The sequence below is a fragment of the Gopherus flavomarginatus genome, chromosome 18 (genome assembly GCF_025201925.1).
Source record: "Gopherus flavomarginatus isolate rGopFla2 chromosome 18, rGopFla2.mat.asm, whole genome shotgun sequence".
NCBI classification, from domain to species: Eukaryota; Metazoa; Chordata; order Testudines; family Testudinidae; genus Gopherus; species Gopherus flavomarginatus.
Window position 1 is genome coordinate 872,056 of NC_066634.1, and position 11,719 is coordinate 883,774.

Genomic DNA, 11,719 nt, shown 5'->3' on the forward strand with positions numbered 1-11,719 from the left:
ATGGATGGAGATGAAGGGGGATGGATGGAGGATGGACGGATGGATGGAGGCGCAGGGGGATGGATGAGGGATGGATGGGGGATGGAGACGCAGGGGGATGGATGGAGGATGGATGGATGGATGGGGGATGGATGGATGGATGGAGATGCAGGGGGATGGATGGAGGATGGAGATGCAGGGGGATGGATGGAGGATGGATGGATGGATGGACGGATGGAGATGCAGGGGGATGGATGAGGGATGGATGGGGGATGGAGACGCAGGGGGATGGATGGAGGATGGATGGATGGATGGGGGATGGATGGATGGATGGAGATGCAGGGGGATGGATGGAGGATGGAGATGCAGGGGGATGGATGGAGGATGGATGGATGGATGGGGGATGGATGGATGGACGGATGGAGATGCAGGGGGATGGATGGAGGATGGATGGGGGATGGAGGTGCAGGGGGATGGATGAGGGATGGATGAGGGATGGACGGATGGATGGAGGCGCAGGGGGATGGATGGAGGATGGATGGGGGATGGAGGCGCAGGGGGATGGATGAGGGATGGACGGATGGATGGAGGCGCAGGGGGATGAATGGACGAATGGGGGATGCACGGAGGGCAGGGGATATGGGTGGGTGTGAGGAACTGGGGGGGGTCTCTGGGTTCTGTCACTGGGTTACACGCAGAGGGGGTGGGACTCAGTGTCCCTGGGTGTTACTGGTTTAACGAGGGGAGGGGAGGGGAGAGGGAATTTGTTGGGGGACAGGACCAGAGAGGGAACTTGGGACCCCGGCCGATGGCCTGGAGAATGGAGACCCCAGTGACTGGTGACCTGGATGCCCAGCTCAGGAGACGCAGCTGGTTCTGGCCAATGGGGGACAATGGGCTGTGGGGAAAGGACCCCGGTGACCTGACCAGCCGGCTCTGGCCAGAGGGGGGCTGAGAGGAGAGGAGACCCAGGCCTTCTGGTTTTACGAGCTTGCTTACCTGGAGAGAAGACAATGGACAGAGGGGACTTGGGGCCGGGGATATCAGATGCCCAGCTGGGAAGCAGGGGGGCTCTGGGCTGGAGGGGGAGCAGGCAGAGCCCCCCTGGCTGCAGGGGGACTGGGATGTGCTGGGCTGAGGGAGACCAGGCCGGGGGCCGGAGAGTTTCCTGTGCTGGGGTCAGGTGCTCGATAAACCTCCTGTGTTACCTTGGCAGAGAGACAAGGGGGTTCCCCTCAGAGACCACACGGGGCCAAGACTGGGCACAGCCTGTGAGCCTGTGACAGTGGGGGATGGATGGGTGGACTGAGGGGGTGGGCCCAGAAGTGGAGTGAGGGCTGGTGGGTTAGAACAGGGGGGCTGGGAACCAGGACTCCTGGGTTCTCTCTCAGGCTCTGGGAAGGGAGTGGGGGCTGGTGGGTTAGAGCTTAGGTGGGGCTGGGAGCCAGGACTCCTGGGTTCTCTCCCCAGCTCTGGGAGGGGAGGGGGGCTGGTGTGTTAGAGATGGAGGGGAGCCAGGACTCCTGGGTTCTCTCCTGGCTCTGGAAGGGGAATGGGGACTGGTGGTTAGAGCAGGGGGGGGCTAGGAGCCCGGACTCCTGGGTTCTCTCCTTGGCTGGAGTTGAGGGCTGTTTCGTTCCCACCTAGTCCCGTGTCCAGGCCCATGTCGCTCTCTCCCATCTGCCGGGCACGTCTTTGGTTCCGGTCACTGGGGGGCTGCGAGCTCAGCAGGCCGGGGTAGGAATGCGGCAGGAAAGGATGTGACGCTGGGGGAGCGAATTCCTGCGCTGATCTCTGGCCCAAGCAGGCGCCTGGCCTCAGCGGATTTGTCCAGCCCAAGAGTATCAGCCCCCAACTCCGGGAGGGAAGTGGGGCCTAGTGCTTAGAGCAGGAGGTCTGGGAGCCAGGACTCCAGGGTTCTCTCCCCGGTCCTGGGAGGGGAGTGAGGCCAAGTGGTTAGAGATGGCCTGATGCACCATCTCCACCTCCAACCCTGGAGCTTCAGAGATAAGACACATTCCTCAAATAACAGCGGGGGGGCATATCCCAGCCCCATTCCTGCCTGACTCCCCATCAACCCCTCACTGCAGGATCTGATGGAACTGTGCAGAGGAGCAGAATTCCCGGCTCCTCTGAGGTGGAGCAGGGGCTGGTTATCCTGGGACTCCTCACCCGGTGCCGACACGCGGCTGGGTCTGGGGTGGAGCAGGGGCTGGTTATCCTGGGACCCCTCACCCGGTGCCGACATGCGGCTGGGTCTGGGGTGGAGCAGGGGCTGGTTATCTCGGGACCCCTCACCCGGTGCTGACATGCGGCTAGCTCTTGGGTGGGGCAGGGGGCTGGTTATACAGGGACTCCCAGGAATGCAGCCCCGTGCTGCTGATCATGCCCCTCCCCAGGCCCCCAGCTCTCTCTGCGGAGCACGTTCCCCCTCCCCATGCTGCCCCCCGAACTTTCTGCTGATGGGGCCAGAGCTGGGGGTGGGGAACCAGCCCTTTATCCTGCCTGGAGGGCATGGGTCCCCCAGCCTTATGTAACTGCCTGGTGGGGGGGAGCTGAGCCCTGGACGCCAGCCTCGATCTAGGGGGGTCTGGCCAAGCAGGGGCCACAGAGGGGAGACAATTCCTTGTGGGGCTCCCCCTACCTCTCTAGCAATCTGCTTTGCCCCTCCCCCCAGGCCTGGGCTCCATCCCACCCCCCCAGTCCCCATCGGGACCCAGGCCGGCCGTGTTTTCACAGCTGCAGACGGTACATGCCTTCGCCATCACATCAGCCCCCCACGCTCCACCCCCATTCGCCCTCGCCCGGGCGGGGGCTGGCAGACCCCCAGGCAGGACCCCTTTGTCTCAGCCCAGCTCCTGGCTCCATCCCAGAGGGGCCACGTCTCCACACCCGCACCCCAGATAATAGGCCCTGCCCCACAGCAGCCCAGCCAGGGAGCTGATGTGTGCATGGGCCGAGAGCCCAGCCTGGCTATATATAACCCTGGGCACGGCCGCCACACAGCCCCACCCGCCAGCCTGGACGCTGGCAGAGCCGGGGGAAGGGTGGACCAGTTACCAGTGACCCCTCGCCCGGCGCTGACACGCGGCTGGTTCTGGGGTGGGGCAGGGGGCTGGTTATCCGGGGACCCCTCGCCCAGCGCCGACATGCGGCTGGTTCTGGGGTGGGGCAGGGGACTGATTATCTGGGGACTCCTCGCCTGGCATCGAGATGCGGCTGGCTCTGGGGTGGGGCAGGGGGCTGGTTATCCGGGGACCCCTCGCCCAGCACTGACAAGCGGCTGGTTCTGGGGTGGGGCAGGGGGCTGGTTATCCGGGGACCCCTCGCCCGGCGCCGACAAGCGGCTGGTTCTGGGGTGGGGCAGGGGGCTGGTTATCCGGGGACCCCTCGCCCGGTGCCAACATGCGGCTGGTTCTGGGGTGGGGCAGGGGACTGATTATCATGAGACCCCTCGCCTGGCATCGACACGTGGCTGGTTCTAGGGTGGGGCAGGGGCTGGTTATCCTGGGACCCCTCGCCCAGTGCCGACACGCGGCTGGTTCTGGGGTGGGGCAGGGGCTGGTTATCCAGGGGCTCCTTGCCCAGTGCCTACATGCAGCTGGCTCTGGGGTGGGTCAGGGGCTGGTTATCCGGGGACCCCTTGCCTGTCCCAGACTGTGAGGGGACAGGGCCCACTGCCCAGCCCCCTACTCCCCAGCGGCCCCCCCCCATACCCCCAGGCAGGCAGCGGTCGGGGCACCTGCCATCCTGGCTCTAATTTGCCTTGACAGGTCCAGGCAGCTGGTGCTGCGGCCACTCCGGGGGTTCCTGGGGGCCAGGCGCAGGCGGGTGATGCTAAAGGGGGCAGAGGGGTTGGCGGGGCCCAGGGAGGGGAGATGTGAGAGCTTGGCCATGGGGAAAGGCGGGGGGATACCCCCAGCAGTGGGGGTGGGGAGGGAGTGTAAGTCCCTCCAGCTCCTCCCATCTCCCCTCCAGCCAATGCTTCCGAACTCCCATTATTGGACCATGAGGAGCTGGGGGGGCTGGCAGTGGTGGGGGGCCAGTGGGGCATGGCAGGGGATGGGGACACAGGGGGGCTGGCAGTGGATGGGGGGCTCAGTGGGGCATGGCAGAGGATGGGGACACAGGGGCTGGCAGTGGATGGGGGGCTCAGGGGGGTATGGCAGTGGATGGGGGGCTCAGTGGGGCATGGCAGAGGATGGGGACACAGGGGGGCTGGCAGTGGATGGGGGACTCAGTGGGGCATGGCAGAGGATGGGGACACAGGGGGGTATGGCAGTGGATGGGGGGCTCAGTGGGGCATGGCAGAGGATGGGGACACGGGGGCTGGCAGTGGATGGGGGGCTCAGGGGGGCATGGCAGGGGATGGGGGCTCAGGGGGGCTGGCAGGGGGTGGGGGGCTCGGGGGGCCTGGCAGGAGCTAGAGGAGGGGACAGTGCTTAGGGGGCACTGGGGGCAGGAGCTGGGGAGGTCCCTGGATCCCGTATTTGGGGCGCCGTGGGGCTGCGAAGGGTGGGGGGCTGGGGGCCGGCCAGGCGCTGTCTGCCTTGGACACGCTCCCCTGGCCCATTCCTGCAGAGCTCCCCCCACAAGCCCATAGACCCAGGAGCCCCTCAAGGAGCAGCTAATGCCCCGCTGGGCTCCCCCGGCTAATCACAGGCACTTCCTGTTGTGGGGCAGCCGGGGGGGACAGCTGTTGTGCTTGGCCAGCGCAGGGGCCGCTGGAGCCGGACGCCGTGTTTATCTAACTCCGGCCGGCTGGAAATTGGAACCAGGCAGAGCGCGGAGCGACGCCGAGACGGCCAGCTGCTGAGCACCACTGGCGCCTGGCTCTGGGGCGGGGCAGGGGCTGGCTGCCGGGGGACCCCTCACCTGGCGCTGAGATGCAGCCACCTCTGGGGCGGGGCGGGGGCTGGTTACCCGGGGACCCCTCGCCCGGTGCTGAGATGCAGCCACCTCTGGGGCGGGCAGGGGCTGGTTACCCGGGGACCCCTCGCCTGGCACTGAGATGCAGCCACCTCTCGGGCGGGGTGGGGGCTGGTTACCCGGGGACCCCTTGCCTGGTGCTGAGATGCAGCCACCTCTGGGGCGGGGCGGGGGCTGGTTACCCGGGGACCCCTCGCCCGGCAGTGAGATGCAGCCACCTCTGGGGCGGGGCAGGGGCTGGTTACCCAGGAACCCCTCGCCCGGGGGGTGAGATGCAGCCATCTCTGGGGCGGGGCAGGGGCTGGTTACCCAGGGACCCCTCGCCCGGGAGGGTGAGATGCAGCCATCTCTGGGGCGGGGCAGGTTACCTGGGGACCCCTCGCCCAGTGCTGAGATGCAGCCACCTCTGGGGTGGGGCAGGGGCTGGTTACCCGGGGATCCCTCCTCCGGCGGGTGAAATGCAGCCACCTCTGGGGCGGGGCAGGGGCTGGTTACCTGGGGACCCCTCGCCTGGCACTGAGATGCAGCCACCTCTGGGGCGGGACGGGGGGTGGTTACCTGGGGACCCCTCGCCCGGAGGTGAGATGCAGCCACCTCTGGGGCGGGGCAGGGGCTGGTTACCCAGGGACCCCTCACCCGGGGGGTGAGATGCAGCCACCTCTGGGGCGGGGCAGGGGCTGGTTACCCACGGACCCCTCGCCCGGGAGGGTGAGATGCAGCCACCTCTGGGGCGGGGCAGGGGCTGGTTACCTGGGGACCCCTCACCTGGCACTGAGATGCAGCCACCTCTGGGGCGGGACGGGGGGTGGTTACCCAGGGACCCCTTGCCCGGGGGGGTGAGATGCAGCCACCTCTGGGGCGGGGCAGGGGCTGGTTACCTGGGGACCCCTCGCCCGGTGCTGATATGCAGCCATCTCTGGGGCGGGCAGGGGCTGGTTACCTGGGGACCCTTCGCCCGGCGCTGAGATGCAGCCACCTCTGGGGTGGTGTGACGAAGTGGGACTGTTTTTAATGTTTCCTCTGAATACTGTGGGGGGACCTCAGCTCTGGCCGACCCTCTGTCGCCTGGCAACCAAGGGCCAGGCCCTTCCCCCCGCAAGGTGCCAGCTGAAGTTGTTGGAGACAAAGGGGAAGAGACACAGCCCAGAGAGGAGGGGCTGGGGGGGTTCAGTTGGGAGCTGACTGGAAATGGAGGGGAGCCCCGACCTGACTAAAGGGGGTCCTGCTGTCCGTGCTGGCAAGGCCTGTCTGGGACTGTCCCTGTCGGCTAATAAACCTTCTGTGTTACTGGCTGGCTGAGAGTCAGAGTCAATGGCAGGGAGCTGGGGGTGCAGGGCCCTGACTCCCCCACACTCCGTGACAGGGGGCTCCCTGGGGGACAGGACCCCCGAGAGGGGGGTATTCTGGGGAGACAGAACCCCAGAGAGGGGGACACCCAGGGCAATGGGACCCCCAGAAAGGGGTCACCCTGGGCAGAGCTGATTTTTGGGGTGGTGGCACGTCCAAAAAGTTTTTTAAAATATCGTTTTGGCCCAAATCGGAGCAGTGGGGGCCCTGTCAGCAGACGGGAGAGGCAGCCTGGCCGGCCGCGGCGCAGGGTGCAGGGCCCTGGCCTGGCCCCGGTGAACCAACCTCTGGCTCATGGAAGGAAGAGAGAAGGTGGCTGCTTATCGGCTATTACCCGGCGCGGCCGGTGTGGGCGTCTGAACCGGTCTAAAGCTCCCCCTACCCCCCCGCTGCTCGACACCCCGTTTCTCCCCACAAAAGCTGAAATGGGTAGAAAGGCAGAAGAACCAGCACCGAGCTGCCGGATGCCCCTGCCTGGCTCGTGACTGATGCGGAGGGGAGCACGGGTCACAAGCCGGTGCCGAAATCCCCCGAGTTGGGCACCAAGCAGCCGGTGTCTGGCTTTCCCTGGCCGGCCATTTCCACGCTCAGCAGCACCGGTTTCCATTGCAAACCGGCGCCTTCCCAGCCCCTCCGCCCACCGCCCGGCCTGGGGCAGCAGGAAATGCCGCGCCGCACGGGGCTGCCCACAAATGACACAAGAGATTTGGAGGGATCGTCAAGACACTGCCTTGCAAGACGAACGCAGGAGCCGTGTTGAGGACGGACACCAGCGGGCCCAGGGGGGCCAGTGGTTAGTGCGTCCCCCCCCCGGCAGCTCCGGTTCTCCAGCAGCAGGTGGGTTTGAACCCAGGTCGCCCGTGCCCCAGCCGAGAGCCCTAAGCGCCTGCGGGCGGCCTGGGCCTGCTGGGCACAAATGCTTTGCCTGGGGTTTGCCCAACCCCAGCTCTGGGGAGCAGGAGCCCAGAGCAGGGGGCATTGTGGGTAGCAGGAGCCCAGAGCAGGGGGCATTGTGGGGAGTGGGAGACCAGAGCAGGGGGCATTGTGGGGAGCAGGAGCCCTGGGGCTAGGGGCATTGTGGGTAGCGGGAGGCCAGAGCAGGGGGCATTGTGGGTAGCGGGAGCCCTGGGGCGAGAGGCATTGTGGGTAGCGGGAGCCCAGAGCAGGGGGCATTGTGGGTAGCGGGAGCCCTGGGGCGAGAGGCATTGTGGGTAGCGGGAGCCCAGAGCAGGGGGCATTGTGGGTAGCGGGAGCCCTGGGGCGAGGGGCATTGTGGGTAGCGGGAGGCCAGAGCAGGGGGCATTGTGGGGAGCAGGAGCCCTGGGGCGAGGGGCATTGTGGGTAGCGGGAGGCCAGAGCAGGGGGCATTGTGGGTAGCAGGAGCCCTGGGGCGAGGCATTGTGGGTAGCGGGAGCCCAGAGCAGGGGGCATTGTGGGTAGCGGGAGCCCTGGGGTGAGGGGCATTGTGGGTAGCAGGAGCCCAGAGCAGGGGGCATTGTGGGTAGCAGGAGCCCTGGGGCGAGGCATTGTGGGTAGCGGGAGCCCAGAGCAGGGGGCATTGTGGGTAGCGGGAGCCCAGAGCAGGGGGCATTGTGGGTAGCAGGAGCCCAGAGCAGGGGGCATTGTGGGTAGCGGGAGGCCAGAGCAGGGGGCATTGTGGGTAGCGGGAGCCCTGGGGCGAGGGGCATTGTGGGTAGCGGGAGCCCAGAGCAGGGGGCATTGTGGGTAGCAGGAGCCCTGGGGCGAGAGGCATTGTGGGTAGCGGGAGCCCAGAGCAGGGGGCATTGTGGGTAGCAGGAGCCCTAGGGCGAGAGGCATTGTGGGTAGCAGGAGCCCAGAGCAGGGGGCATTGTGGGTAGCAGGAGCCCTGGGGCGAGGGGCATTGTGGGTAGCGGGAGGCCAGAGCAGGGGGCATTGTGGGGAGCAGGAGCCCTGGGGCGAGGGGCATTGTGGGTAGCGGGAGGCCAGAGCAGGGGGCATTGTGGGTAGCGGGAGCCCTGGGGCGAGAGGCATTGTGGGTAGCGGGAGCCCAGAGCAGGGGGCATTGTGGGTAGCAGGAGCCCTGGGGCGAGGCATTGTGGGTAGCGGGAGCCCAGAGCAGGGGGCATTGTGGGTAGCGGGAGCCCTGGGGTGAGGGGCATTGTGGGTAGCAGGAGCCCAGAGCAGGGGGCATTGTGGGTAGCGGGAGCCCAGAGCAGGGGGCATTGTGGGTAGCAGGGACCCCATCTCCCACCGATGCCGGCCTCCCTCCCTGCTTGCCCCCACCTTTCCCAGCTCCCCTGGAGACCCCGGCGTCCCGCCCCACGCCGGCACTGTGCCTGCTCTTCCGGGCGGCGGCATGCAGTTCCGACCTGGCCTTGGCACCCGGCGCCTTCCCGGCAGCTCTGGGAGGCCCCGTCTCCTTGCCAGGCAGGGACCCCCTCTGGGTCCCCAGGCACCCTGCAGAGTGGAGGGGGGTCAGCAAGGGAGGAACAGAGGGGGCTGGGAGGGTGTCAAGCCCCTCAGCCCTCCCCCCGCGCCAAGGGGTGAGACACAGCATAGGGCAGGGACAGCCGACCGTCCCTCCCCACCCCCCTGCCCCTCTCCGTCCTTCCCCACCCTGCCTCCATCCCTCCCCATCTGCCTCTCCCCACTCCTCTGCCCCCCTCTGTCCTTCCCCACCCCTCCATCCCTCCCCATCCACCTCTCCCCACCTGCCTGTTCCCCTCCATCTCTCCCCTCCCCTCTGCTCCCCTCCCCGTCCACCTCTCCCCACCCTCCTGCCCCCCTCCATCTTTCCCCACCCCCTGACCCTCTCCCCATCCGCCTCTTCCCCTCCATCCTTCCCCATCTGCCTCTCCCCACCCACCTGCCCCCTCTGTCCCTTCCCACTGGCCTGCCTGCCTCCCTCCATCCCTCCCCACCCACCTCTCCCCCATCCCCACTCTTTCACCAGCACACACACCCTTCTATCCCTCCATCTACCCCTATCCCTTCTCTCTGCCTCCCTACCCCCCCATCTCCCCGTTCCCACCTCCAGACTCACCCTCCACGGGGCGCAGTTGTGGGGCTGGATCCTGGGTGCTCAGCTCCTCTGGGGGGCCATCTGTGAGGGCTGGGTCCTCGGGGAGGGGAGCAGATGAGGAGCTATGGTTCTTGGGACCCAGAGCAGATGAGGGGCTCAGCTCCTTGGAGGGCATATTGGGGGCCCCCGTGCTAGCCCCTCTGGCCTGATCCCACAGGAAGAGGGCCAGCAACAGCACCAGTTTCATGGCTGCAGCCGGCCAACTCCCCTGCCAGCAGCCGACTGCAGGATGGCCCAGCCCAGGGGCCCCGTGTCTAGCGGCCCCCTCATGCTCCCCATTGGCCGCCCTCCCTCAAGCCGGATCCCCCCATGCCCCAGAGCTGGTGTAAATCAGCCTTAGCTCCTCCACAGGCCCAGCCGCCATGGGCGCTGCAGGCTGGCAGGGATCTGGCCCCGGAGAGACAGGGCCCTTTTGTCCAGGACCCGCTAGCCCTGGCCAGGCCCAGGCGCTGGGGAATTGGGATGAATGGGCCCGTCTGTGCGCACACAGCCAGCTACTGTCAGGGAACGGGGGGCTGGACCAGAGAGAGCCCCCACCACATGCTGGCCCCCTTGCCGCCAGGCCAGGAACGGATCCCTGACTGGGGTAAGCCAGCATTGGCCCCACGCCACAGAGCGGGAAAGTGACAGACAGAGGCCCCCACTTGGTTACAGACCACCCCGTTCTCTGACCCTCCAGTCCCCACTCCCCTCCCAGGGCCGGGGACAGAACCCAGGAGTTCTGGCTCCCAGCCCCCACTCCCCTCCGAGGGCTGGGGAGAGAACCCAGGAGTCCTGGATCCCAGCGCCCCCTTCTCTGATCCCCCAGCCCCCACTCCCCTCCCAGGGCCGGAGAGAGAACCCAGGAGTCCTGGATCCCAGCCCCCCCTGCTCTAACCCCCAAGCCCCCACTCCCCTTCCAGGACCAGGGCAGAACCCAGGAGTCCGGGCTCCCAGCCCCTTTCTCTGACCCCCCAGCCCCAACTCCCCTCCCAGAACCAGGGAGAAAACCCAGGAGTCCGAGCTCCCAGTGCCCTCTTCTCTGACCCCTCAGGCCCCACTCCCCTCTCCAGAGCTGGGGAGAGAACCCAGGAGTCCTGGCTCCCATACCCCACCCACCTCACAGAGCCAGGGAGAGAACCCAGGAGTCCTGGCTCCCAGGCCCCCCTGCTCTAACCCACTAGGCCCGGCCCGTGTCATGCCTCGGGAGAGAACCCAGGAGTCCTGCAGGTGGAGTGGACTGGGCCCCTTGTGTGTACTGCAAGATTTTCGCTTTCAGAGCAACAGACGCTGCCGGGGCTGGTTGTAGGGCTCCTCGCTAGGCACCGGGACTGGGTCTGGGTCTGGGGGCCCCTTGCCCGAGGCTGGTTGTAGGGACCCTCGCCTGGCACTGGGACTGGGTCGGGCTCTAGGGGCCCCTCGACCGAGGCTGGTTGTAGGGCCCCTCACCTGGCACCAGGACTGGGTCGGGCTCTAGGGGCCCCTCGCCTGGCACCGGGACTGGGTCGGGCTCTAGGGGCCCCTCACCCGAGTCTGGCTGTAGGGCCCCTTGCCTGGCACCGGGACTGGGGCTGGGTCTAGGGGCCCCTCGCCTGGCACCGGGACTGGGTTGGGCTCTAGGGGCCCCTCGCCTGGCACCGGGACTGGGTTGGGCTCTAGGGGCCCCTTCCCTGGCACCGGGTCGGGCTCTAGGGGCCCCTCGCCCAAGGCTGGTTGTAGGGCCCCTCGCCTGGCACCGGGACTGGGGCTGGGTCTAGGGGCCCGTTGCCTGAGGCTGGTTGTAGGGCCCCTCGCCTGGCACCAGGACTGGGTCGGGCTCTAGGGGCCCCTTCCCTGGCACCGGGACTGGGGCTGGGTCTAGGGGCCCCTCGCCTGAGGCCGGTAGTAGGGCCCCTTGCCTGGTACCGGGACAGGGGCTGGGTCTAGGGGTCCCTTGCCCGGCACCGGGACTGGGGCTAGGGGCCCCTTGCCCGAGGCTAGCGCTGGTTGTAGGGCCCCGCGCCTGGCACCGGGACAGGGACTGGGTCTAGGGCCCCTTGCCCGAGGCTGGGGCAGGCCAGCTGGTGAGCAGGTTTCTGTAAGACAGGAAGTGCAGACTCAGTCCCAGCTGAACGGGGATCTCCGCTCCGCCCGAGGTTGGTGGTTAGAGCGGGGGGAGGGGTGCACACAGGACGCCTGGGTTCCGGCTCTGGGAGAGGAACGGGGTCTAGGGAGCTGGAGCAGAAAGGGGGCTGGGAGCCAGGCTGCTGTGTAACCTTGGGGGAAGTCACGCACTGGGCTGGCGCTTCCATTTAGGCGACCTAGGCAGTCCCCTAGGGCACTAGGATTTGGGGGGGCGGCCTTCTGCCACCCTTGGCGGCAATTCGGCGGCGGGGGGTCCTTCCGCGCTCTGGGTCATCGTCGGCAATTCTGCAGCGGGTC